Below are 12,141 nucleotides of genomic sequence, written 5' to 3'. Positions count from 1 at the left end.
GACACCTGCTGATTCAATACAGAAGTGCTGATTTAATGCAATTTTCATAGACCAGTATTTATGAGCTTCACTTGTTCGCTTTGACGGACTGGCACACAGTATCAAATTGTAGCATGGCTCTGGGATTGAGAGAAAGGCTGCACAGCTGGGGATGGCACTGGAAGGTCTGGTGGCCAAGGTCCAGATGAAAAGGATTTTTTTTAATCTTAGGAGGGGGAACTAGCTGGCGTACCTCAAAACAAAATAGTGCAGAACCAAAACCCTAAAATAGAACCAGTTAATGTTGGAGGAGCTGCTGGACTTCTTAAAATGCATAATTTGGACAAATCCCCAGGACCTGAGTTGTACCCTAGAACTCTGTGTGAAGTTAGAGAAGTGATTACTGGGCCCCTTGTTGAGATATTTGTATCATTGATAGCCACAGGTGAGGTGCTGGAAGATTGGAGGTTGGTTTAGGTGATGTCACTTTTTACGAAAGATGGTAAGGAAAATCAGGGAACTATGCACTGGTGAGCCTGATATCAGTGGTGGGCAAGTTCTTGGAGGGGGTCCTGAGGGGCAGAACTTGCATGTATTTGGAAAGGCAAGGGCTGGTTAGGGAGAGTCAACATGGCTATGTGCATGGGAAATCATATCTCAATAACTTGGCTGAGGTTTTGAAGAAGCAATGAAGAGAATTGATGAGAGCAGGGCAGTGAACATGTTCTATATGGAAATTAATAAGGTGTTTGACAAGGTTCCTCATGGTTGACTGGTGAGCAAGGTTAGTTCTCAATGAATACAGGGAGAACTAGCCATTTGGATACAGAACTGGCTTGAAGGTAGAAGATGGAGGGTATGGTAGAGGCCTACTTTCAGGCTGGAGGCCTGTGACTAGTAGTGTGCCACAATAATCAGTGCTGGGTCCCACTGCTTTTTGTCATTTATAAAAATGATTTGGATGTGAAAGTAGGAGGTATGGTTAGTAGGTTTGCAGATCGCACCAAGTTTGCAGGTGTAGTGGACAGCCAAGAAGATTATCTTGGAGTACAACAGGATCTTAATCAGGTGGGCCAATGAGCCGAGGAGTGGTAGATGGAGTTTAATTTAGATAAATGTGAAATGCTGCATTTAGGAAAGGTAGGTCAGGGCAGGACTTATACACTTAATGGTAAGGCCCTGGGCAGTGTTGCTGAACAACGAGACTTTGCAGAGCAGGGTCATAGTTCCTTGAAAGTGGAGTCACAGACAGACAGGATAGTGAAGAAGGCATCTGGTATGCTTGCCTTTATTGATTAGTACGTTGAGTATAAGAGTTGGGAGGACATGTTATAGCTGTACAGGACATTGGTTAGGCCACTTTTGGAATTCTGTGTGCAATTCTAGTCTCCCTGCTTTAGGATGGATGTTGTGAAACTTGAAAGGGTCAGAAAAAATTTACAAGGTTGTTGCCAGGGTTGGAGAGTTTGAACTATAGAGAAAGGCAGAATAGATTGGGGCTGTTTTTCCTGAAATGTCAGAGGCTGAGGGGTGAACTTACAAAGGTTTTTAAAATCATGCGGGACATGGATAGGGTGAACAGACAAGATCTTCTTCTCAAGATGGAGAATCCAAAACTAGAGTGCACAGGTTTAAGCTGAGAGGGGAAAGATTTAAAAGGGGCTGAAGGGTTGATTTTTTCACAGCGATGATTGGTGTGTGTATGGACTGAGCTTCCAGAAGAAGTGGTGGAGGCTGGTTCAATTAAAATTTAAAGGCATCTGGATGGGTACATGAATAGGAGGGGTTTAGAGGGATATGGGCCAAATGCTGGAAAATGGGATTAGATTTATTTGGGATATCTGGTCACATGGATGAGTTGGATTAAAATGTCTGTTTCCATGCGATACATTTCTACGTACCTTACAATTCTATGTAAGGAAGCATCAATGAAGCTAGATATAGAGGTAATTTTTTTTGACTTTTTGTTTGAATGTCATCTGAAGCATATCAGCATAAAATGGGCTTATGGGAAGTTATCCCATTATGTTTTAAGTCTAATATTTGTCTCTGAGGCTAACCACAAAATATTGGTTATATTGCTAACTTCCAAACAATTATCAAAGGTTCTGGCAAGGGTACGGAGATTTCATTTGAGATTGATGAGATCTGATGCTACAACCAAGTATGTCCAAGAAAAACATCAAACTACAGCAAACATATTGTCTTACAGTCCAGTTTGGAAACATTTTCTCATAGAATCATATGTTTTATTGATCACAAAATATCTACCAGCGACACAAATGAGGTGAAATGACATCCAAGAAATTCAAAAAGCAGATGAAGAAAGTGCTGAAATTGATGGGTAATGCACAACCAGATGGTCAAATAACTCCCAAATTATCCCATCTTGAGACAATTTTTTTAAGCATTGAAGACATTTCTGCATCATGCAGGGTCTGCAGCTTCATGATCATACCTAGAAACCCAGATGCAAAGTATTTCAAAGGTTTGCACTAGGTTCCCTTGAGTTTACAGTACATTGATGCCAGGTAGGAAAAGTATGTTTGAGAGCCAGGAAACACAAAACCACTGCAAAAAATGCTTACACACTGCATCACTTGTATGATCAACCACCAAGAAAAATGAAAACTGTAGGTGAGATCTTTGTTTCTATCCAAACATGGAAAAGTACAAAAGAAAGATTTTTGCAGTAGTAGCTGTCATGAGTAAGGTAGTGGCAGGTTGATAATTTAAATAGACACCCAGATGAATTTCCTGGAGATAGAGTTTCAATGTGTTCCGCTGGTGGGTTTTAATTAGTATAGACAAGAATGTAAATCTAGTTTCAATAACGGTGACCGTGAACCTCTCATGTACTCCGCAAAGCCTAATAAGCCATTCAAATCAAGAGTACATAAGGACGCCTGGGATGCCCACGTTCCAATAAAAGTATAAAAGAAAGACTATCACTGCAGACATATTGAGGGTAAATATTGTTGCAATTCTACTTTACACGCTATCATTGTATATCAGACCTATCTCAAGCTGATGAGTTAGACAACAAAAGACATTTAGAGATCTACAAGTGTTTTATTGTAAATCAGTAGTTCAGCATAAATACCAGTTCCCATCTCTCCCTTCTGGACCTTTCCCCTGCCGAGAAACATATCCTCACTGGGGAAGAAACTAGTGTTTTTCTCTTTCCTTTTCCGTGCAATGGAAGTGCACGGAAATGGGGGAGGGTGGGTACTAAATTAAGATACTTTCCAATCAACCTGCTCAGAGCCATTATTGTAAATAGCTGACGTAAGTGGAGCTTGAACCTGGTCCCCCTAGCTCAGAGATAGAAACATTACTACTGCAGCACAAGACTCCAAGGGAGCTAAATTAAGTTTACAAAGTCAAATAGGTATTGCTTCATCTCAATTAACTCCAGAGCTGTTCTGGGAGCTTAAGGAGGGGTTCTTGTGGTGCAGTGTTAATGTTCCTATCTCTGAGTCAGGAGGCCCAGTTCAAGTCTAATCTACTTCATAAGTGTGTAACAACATCACTGAACTGGTTGATTCAAAAATACCTTCTGGGAGCTTAAACGGCTCTGCATTTGTTACATTGATAGTCATTATGTTGCTTAAAGGCACGGTTGCAACATCTGGCATTCTAAACCTATTCCTTTCAGACATGATTCCACACTTTGCCAATGCAGTTTTCAGAATCCTATGGATTTTTGTACAGCACTAGCTCACCCAGGGACCTAACAATTTAATGCTGTGGGTGGAATGATAATATAGGATTCATTTAAGAATATATGACACAGGATCAAGAGTGGACCATTACATTTCCTGGGCTATAAAAGGAGGAGTCAGTATGGCTCAGATCATGAAAGCCAAGTTATTGATACAGTATTCCATGTATGTTCAATTCTCAAGGAAAGAGAAGATGCAATCATCAGGAGAAGTGGTAACTTATGAATTTCCACCAGAAGCAGACCTTTTCCGGAATCGTCCAGTTATCCAGGGAGAGTGCCTGAGTGGTGAGCTGCTGTTGTCTGATTATTTGTATACTACTCTGCCAAGCTCAAGAGAAAACAGGGAGAACCGAAATCCCCAGCTTCTGTAAGAGAGAGCTGAGAACAATATCTGGTAGATTCTGCAGAGGCAGGAAGATGTTGGATATGCAAGTAATGGTGTAAATAGTGGCAGAGACTAGTTTGAAGGTATAGTGTAAAAAGTCAATGCTAAGACTGTAAATACACATTCTCCATCGCCAGTTACAAATGGCATGTGGCCTGTGCCAAACCTTGCCCTGAAAAGGGCTCACAGGCAGTGTTTAATAAAAGGTAAAATATACCAACAGCCCAATCTCCATCATCTCGATCAATCCCATTCAACCCCTGCTTGATATCTATGCCCTCAATCAAGCACTGATTGTCTTTTATCGAAGACTCTCTCAATCGCCTGCAGCCAATAAATGGCCCCAATCTTTTTGCTCCTGCGGAGGTGACATGCCCACTTGCTGCTAACCTTATCCCAGTAGTGGTCGGGTTAAGGGTCTTTAGGTAGTGCTTAAGTAGCCATGTGAGAACTGTGAGACTGGCCAAGTATATATTTCAGCAGGATTGCCAATACTACGGAAAAGCAGCTATCAAAGTAAAAGGCAACGAGAAATTACTTTTCTAGCATCATAATTAAGTATTCCTAAGTAAGCATTCATATTTCGGTGACTGTACAGATGATGTTAGATTGCAGCCTCAATTGAAGATCTGTGACAGTGACATAATGAATATAAGATTAAACAATGATTCATCTGCACATGTTTGATCATAGATTGTGTAAATTTGAGGGCATATTTGGAACTTAAGTGTAGAGTCAACTGTCTGCAGCTCTAGCAACCCCAATATCAAGGGACTGGCCATGAAGCAACAGAAGTATCTTGCAGGAGGTGATCAGCATGTGGGGAGATCTGGTTTTAATGGGGAAGGGTGGGTTGGTTTTGTGGAGTTCAGAGAATCACTGGTGCTCCTTCCACAGTCACAAGTAATATGGTATAACACAGGTTAGGACTTCACTTCAGTTGGACTACCAGCTCATATAGGACGACGAGTGTGACTCAAACTCCACAAACATGCTGATGTTAGGCGTGTCATGAGAGCCCATTTTCATTATGAAACTGTTCACTGCCTGATTCACATGAGCTAATTTTTTTAAACCTGTGATCAGCCTGGAAAATAATTGTGGAAACCGCCACGAAAGTAGGATGAGATGGTCAGGCATTTTCCATTATTTTTGTGACTCATTTTCCATGATGTCACTGGACAAGGGTCTTAAAACTTCTTTTGAAGAGTTTGTGGTTCAGCCCTATAACCAGTGAAGCAAAAAAAAGAGTATTCAAAAACATCAACTTAACTTAAATACATTCAAGAGCTTTTATTTTAGGAGCAGATGAAATGAAGCATTAACACTTGAATTTTAGACAAGGATGCTTTTAATAATGTAGCAGTTCATAAAAATTCATAGAATAGGGAGTGCAACAAGTCTTGGAATAATAGGACATTTTGAACCCAGTTGGAAATATAAAGTAACTCACATGGAAAATATGCAAACATCTAACACATTCCCAAAGCTATCCACTTTTAAATGGTATATCCAACTTTTCCTCAACATAAGACATTATAGACCTTCTTATGTCTGTTGAATAGATATGCTGCTATCCCACCACTGGCAATAAATCTCACTAACTGGCTAAACTATAACCATTTTAAATTGTGGAAGGATTTCTCTTGATTGTTTTCTATGACACCACATATTAGTTCCTGGGGTTTCCCTGACATTTTGCTAAAATTACACTTTTGAACATTAGAACTCCTGTGAACCTTGCAAATGGGTAACTTTTACATTGTAATCAGAAGCTGTAGACATGTGAAGATTTATCCTTCTTAAATTTGCTGTAAATAAGGATTTGACAGAATGCACCAAGGATAATTGAGCTAGAGAATTATACACATGCACAATGATTATTCCATATGTCATCCACTTCGGGTGTCTTCCATTGTCTAGGGCACAGACCAAGAACCACAGAAAAATCAACTCTAAAGTCTCCTATGTGTATCTAGATGTTTGTCTGGATTGTTTGAAGATTAAACAAAACTGACAGCTTCCAGAGAACCTCAGTATCTGCCTGAAAATAAGTTGACACGATGCTCCATTAACAGCAAAACTGCCCCTAATCGTTAGGGTAAGCCCATGACCAAGAAATTGGTGTACCCATTTTCTGCAACCACAGCACAAAACTCAGATTTCCTGAAGATTCCTTCACATCAGAAGTAAGCAATAATGTCTACTTACCTAACATGTTTTTAATTGAAGCAAGACTAATGAATCCTTTGACAAGAGATAAATGCCGGTCCTGTGATTCTCAGCAAATATTGTATTACTGTCTTGCTCTGCTCCATACTCTGCCAAGAATTATCACATCTGGGTCAGTTATGACTAATAAGAGTTAGCTAAGAGAAAGGCCAAGTAATGCCAGGACATAATTCTTTGCTTAAATGGATATATCCACTTATAATTGGTTTTCTTGGCATTTTCAGGGGATCAATAGTGCAAGAACTTGCACATGTGCCATTTCTAAGTTGGACAGCCCAGTGTGAAGGAGCTAGAAAAATGAAGGCTTTGGTATTAAAATTAATCTGAGCAAAGGATGGATGGGAAGCAAAGGAAGTCAGTGTTAAGCAAGGATAAGCATTTTCATATTGGGCTTTTGAGATTTCAGAAGATCAGAAGACATTTAAAACATGATTTTTAAAATTTACTCATGGGATGTGGGTGTCGCTTGTTGGCCAGCATTTGTTGCCCATCCCTAGTAGTCCTTGAGAAGGCAGAGGTGAGCTGCCTTCTTCAACTGTTGCAGACCACATGCTGTGGGTTGATCCACAATGACATGAGAGAGATAATGCCCAGATTTTGATCCAGAAACTGCGATATACTTCCAAGTCAGAATGATAAGTGACTTGAAGGGAAGCCCGTGGGTTGTGGTGTGCCGATATATCTGCTGCCCTTATCCTTCTAAATGGAAGTGCTCATCGGTTTGGAAGGTGCTGTCTAAGGACCTTTGGTGAATTTCTGCAATGCACCTTTCAGACAGTACAAACTGCTGCTACTGCCCCTCAGTGGTGGATGATATGGCTGCTTGTGGGTGTAGTGCCAATTAAGTGAGTTGCTTCTTCCTGGATGATGTCAAGAGAGCCGTTGCAGCTGCATCCATCCAAGCAAATGGAGAGTATTCCACAATGCACGTGACTCGTGTCTTGTAGGTGATGGACAGGCTTTGGGGAGTCAGGAGGTAAATAACTTGCTGCACTATTCCTAGCCTGTATTTATAAGGCATGTCCAAGTGAGCTTCTGGTCAATGGTAGCCCCAAGAATGTTAATAATAGGGGATTCAGTGATAGTAACACCATCGAATATCAAAGGCTGCTGGTTAGAGAGTTTCTTTCTGAAGATGGACATTGCCTGGCAATTGTGTGGTGCAAATGTTACTTGCCAGGTCAGTCCAAGCCTGGATGTTGCCCAGGTCTTGTTGCATTTGAATATGAACTGCTTCAGTATCTGAGGAGCCACGAATGGTGCCGAACATTATGCAATCATCAGCGAACTTCCCCACTTCTGACCTTATGATGGGGGGAAAGTCATTAATGAAGTAGCCAAAAATGGTTGGGCTGAGTACACCATCCCAAGGACCTCCTGCAGAGATGTCCTTTAGCTGAGATGACTGACCCTAACAACAACAATCATCAGCCTATATGTCAGGTATGACTCCGACTAGCAGAGAATTTGCCCTAATACCGATTGATTCCAGTTTTCCTGGAGCTCCTTGATGCCACATACAGTTGAATGAGGCCTTAATGTCAGTGGCTGTTACTCTCTCCTCACCTCTGGAATCAGCTCTCTTGTCTACGTTTGAACAAAGACAGTAATGAGATCAGGAGCTTAGTGGCCCTGGCGGAACCCAGGGACATCACTGAACAGTTTATTGCTGATTCTCTGAGGACATGTGTTTACTTCTACATGAAAAGCTCCCTTTCTACACTGAAATGTCTTGATTTTGTGGAAAGGAGCACATATACTTTCAAAGCACTAGAATGGCTCTCCTTGTTTATTAACTGCTTAGGTATCTTAATGGATCTGAGAAAACTCTTTAAACCTACTTTGATACTAGTTTGGTGTCATTTCACACCTGGTGTCTAGCCCAAGTGCTGCAGGATGAGTCCTTTGAACCACACAAATCATTCAGATCAGTTTATATGTTGGAATTCTGTTAGCAGCTGATTAGTGACCAAGAAAAACTTGACTCTGGAGTGATCCCAAACCATTCTTTAGTTCATGGCAAGTTACTATATATTTCCATGGCCAAGGTGTCCTAACTTTCCTGTACATGACATAGAAGACCCTGTAATAATAGTAAGTTCAAGGCCTCCGAAGATATCTTGAGTATTTGAACTATATAGAAAGGGATTTTTTCCCAGGCCATCGCTCTCTATTGAAAGTGCACAGGATCTTCTTGCCACTTCTATCAGCCTACTGTCAGTTTTTCCCTGGTGCTCTTGAGTGGAACTAAGAAGGATAGCTGGCTATATAATCTGACAGGAAACGATGTCCTGCCTCCCATTGGAATTTACATGTGCTAGAGAAGAACATTGGCTGACAGCAACCCCAGTAAAACTCAGAGAAGGGAAATCCAGGTTAGAACAGATGGAATAGGCTTATACACCCACCTTATATCTCCCATATTTTGCTATTATTTTCAGACAAGACGAGAAAGGAAACTGCAGGCAAAAACACAACTTCAGAGTGAATTGGAAATTGTTTACCAGTTCCACATATCTGCATCCATATACTCCTAAACTGATTCATTTGCATATGATCCTAATTCACTCAAACATTATGCAATTGCAAATGCTTCTAAGCAAGTTCAATAAGTGACACTGCAGGGGGTTTCAATAAAGTTGCTGTAGTAGAAATTTTGCTGAAAGGTTTTAATGACTGGGCATTTGTTCTTGAATGTTAATTGCAGTCCCAAATGCTAAATTGTAATTTAATCATGAAATGCTATTTAACCTGAAAAAATTGCAAAGAAGCAAGTGTAACATAAGACAGCTTCATTAAAAATTATGGATCAATCTAATCTGAATCTAATGAGCCTGAGAAGGTACAGTACACTATCCTTTTGACATATGATGCCATTGAAAATTCTCTATATACTGCACCCTGGGGTTTAACTACTGTAGCATTGTTCTTGGAGTTTGTAATATTAGGAAGGTTTTGCCAACAGCTCATGAGCTTATGAAATGCTGGGTGGAATCTTGCAAGAGTCTGAGCGACATGGTGAGAAATATCGCAGAACTACATGAGTAGCCTGAGATATATCTTGATGTCTGGAACATGGGATTAATTTAGGATATCTGATCAGCATGGACGAGTTGGATGGAAGGGTCTGCTTCTGTACTGTACAGCTTTATTACTCAATGACTCTATAACTCGTTGCATTTTCCATCTAAGTCCTGGCCACTAAGTCGAGATTCTCATGAGGAAGTGGTAAGATGTCTATTAACAGAATTATTATTTGTTATTGGCCTCATTTACAATGAATCTTGCCTCATTAATATGCAGCTTGGAGCCATTGTAACGATGCAGCATAGAAAGGGGCCATTTGGCTCATCTTATCCATGCCGACCTAAAGACACCCAGCTGCCCTGTCTAATGGTGGCATGGTGGCTCAGTGGTTAGCACTACAGCCTCACAACACCAGGGACCCAGATTCGATTCCAGCCTTGGGTGACTATTTGTGCGGAGTTTGCACATTCTCCCCATGTCTGTGTGGGTTTCCTTCGGGTGCTCCGTTTTCCTCCCACAGTCCAAAGATGTGCAGGCTAGGTGGAATGGCCATGCTAAATTGCTAGGAGCGTTCAGGGGTGTGTGGACTATAGGGGGATGGGTCTGGGTGGGATGCTGCAGGGAGTGGTGTGGACTTGTTAGGCCGAAGGGTCTGTTTCCACACTGTAGGGAATCTAATCTAATCTATCTTAGCTTCCTATTCTAAAACAAGGAAACGAGACACCAACAGTTTCCAAATGAAAGTCAGAGTAGATACCTCGTTGCTTACTCCTCAGTATACCCAGTAACAACATCTCAGCAGGCTCTAGGGCACCAACTGCTTACTCAACCAACATCTATGGGTGCTGACATACCACACCTGCCAGCCTCTCAAAATGCTTATGACACTAATTGGTTCAACTTACAACATGTTTCCCCACTTTAAAACTGTAAGTCAGCCCACAGCAGCAATCAGCTTTGAATTGCACTTTACGGGGATAGTCACCCAAATCCCTTTGCTTTCACGCACTTAGCACTGACCTGGTTGCTCACAGCATCCCTGCCTTGCGTTATCTTGCTAGCCTTTCATGTCATGCCTTGCCATGCCTTATGTTTCAGCATATTGGCACTTCAGACAGAGCCAAAAGGTTCACAGTGCTGTCATTTTGACTTGCTGTTTATTGCAGATACAGAATACTCGTCATGTTTGTCAGCAGTGATCAGTGCAGGGCATGGATATCTTACTGTATGACGAACTGAGACATCAATCTCGCACCTACTGCACAAACGAGCTGCCTGTGTGCCAAACGCACTATATGATTTTTTTAACCAAATGTCCATGCCTGAAAGCATGGCAGGCAGCAGTCCTTTGTCAACTCAAGGAGGGCTGCTGTCAATCATGCTGCCTCGGTACCATCAGCGCAGGGCAGAGCCCACACACAGTCCAGAGGCTTGGCTATGGTCAGCCTTCCACTTGGGCTGGTCACAGTCAGGGTTATGTCCCGTTACTGTCCAGTGTGTGGCCTATGATCAGCAGTCAAGGGAAGTTGCAATCTGTCACATGGGAATCTGCAAGGTCAGCGGACAGGAGACCAACCAGTCCTTTAATTGGGCTGTCCCTCAAAGTCAGTCAGGAGACTGGAGAGCAGTCACTCCGAGGTGCCTGTACATCAACCAGTGCAAGGGGAGAAAAGAGGGCTGGGGACGAGGTGGTTGGGAAGGGAGATCTGTGGTGCAAGAGGGTGGGGCATTCAAAGTGGGTCGAGAGAATGGCAGAAGCAAGTGTTGAGACAGGGACAAGGATAGTGATGGGATAAATTTGAGCTATAACAAACATGTAAACAATACAGATGAGAGGAAACAGATGATTAATGGAGGCAGTGGCCAACACTAGGCCTTTCACAGGGGAAGCATTTTGGCCGACAGTGGGCATCTTTAAACTGTCATGATAGATGCAAGGAGGAAATTTGGAAGTGGTGATCGAAGTGGTGGGTCTGCAAATGGTGGCGATCAGTGGAAATGGGCTGCCTAGGTAAAACAAGGTAAAAGGATGCTTTGAAACATTGGGGGCTACCTAGCAGCCAAGTGGAGCCTGGTGCTAAGGATGCCCACTATGAGCTGAATTCCCTGGCATCACTCATCAAGTGCTACAAGTGACAATGTGCTGGCAGGGCAGAGTCAACATCCTTTTTGATAGGCAAAAGCATGAGGTCCACAGTTGCTGGATGGGCGACAGCAAGAAGCATCTAGCTCAGGAAGACATCACAACAGCAGGATCCCTCAGGGTGCATCAGGAGCCACAGGAAGGCCAGAGTCTTGTACCCATAAATTCAGAGAGTGATGAGTACCCTGGGTGGGCTCTCTCAGTCAATGGCATTGGGATAGTAACTGATGCCATCTGGGCAAGGCCACATCAATCAGTTCAAACGCTCACTAAAAGGTCAATGTTACAGCCTGAGCAGTAGGATTCAGAAATACAGCTGGCTTCCCACAGGTATAGGGAGCCATTGACTGCGTATATAATACACTGAAAGGGTCATATCACAACAACACTGCAGATTTCATCTATACGAACAATTCCATTTTATTAATGTTCCAATCTGTGATAACTGGTTCCACTTCTTGATGGTGTACCATGACGTCCTGGAGTATTCTCATGCATCCCCTGCATTTTGTGGTCCAGGCACCTTACAAAGCTGGTCACTGGGTGACAAGAGCTAGCTCACTGCAACCTTTGCTTATGACATGATTGCATAATCCCCTGACTGATGTGCAGCAGAGGTTTAACGATGCCTGTACTGCAGCCAGGGCC

This window comes from Stegostoma tigrinum, chromosome 4 (genome assembly GCF_030684315.1).
Source record: "Stegostoma tigrinum isolate sSteTig4 chromosome 4, sSteTig4.hap1, whole genome shotgun sequence".
Lineage (NCBI taxonomy): Eukaryota > Metazoa > Chordata > Chondrichthyes > Orectolobiformes > Stegostomatidae > Stegostoma > Stegostoma tigrinum.
The sequence above is the reverse complement of the archived record's forward strand: the minus strand, read 5'-3'. Positions refer to the sequence as shown.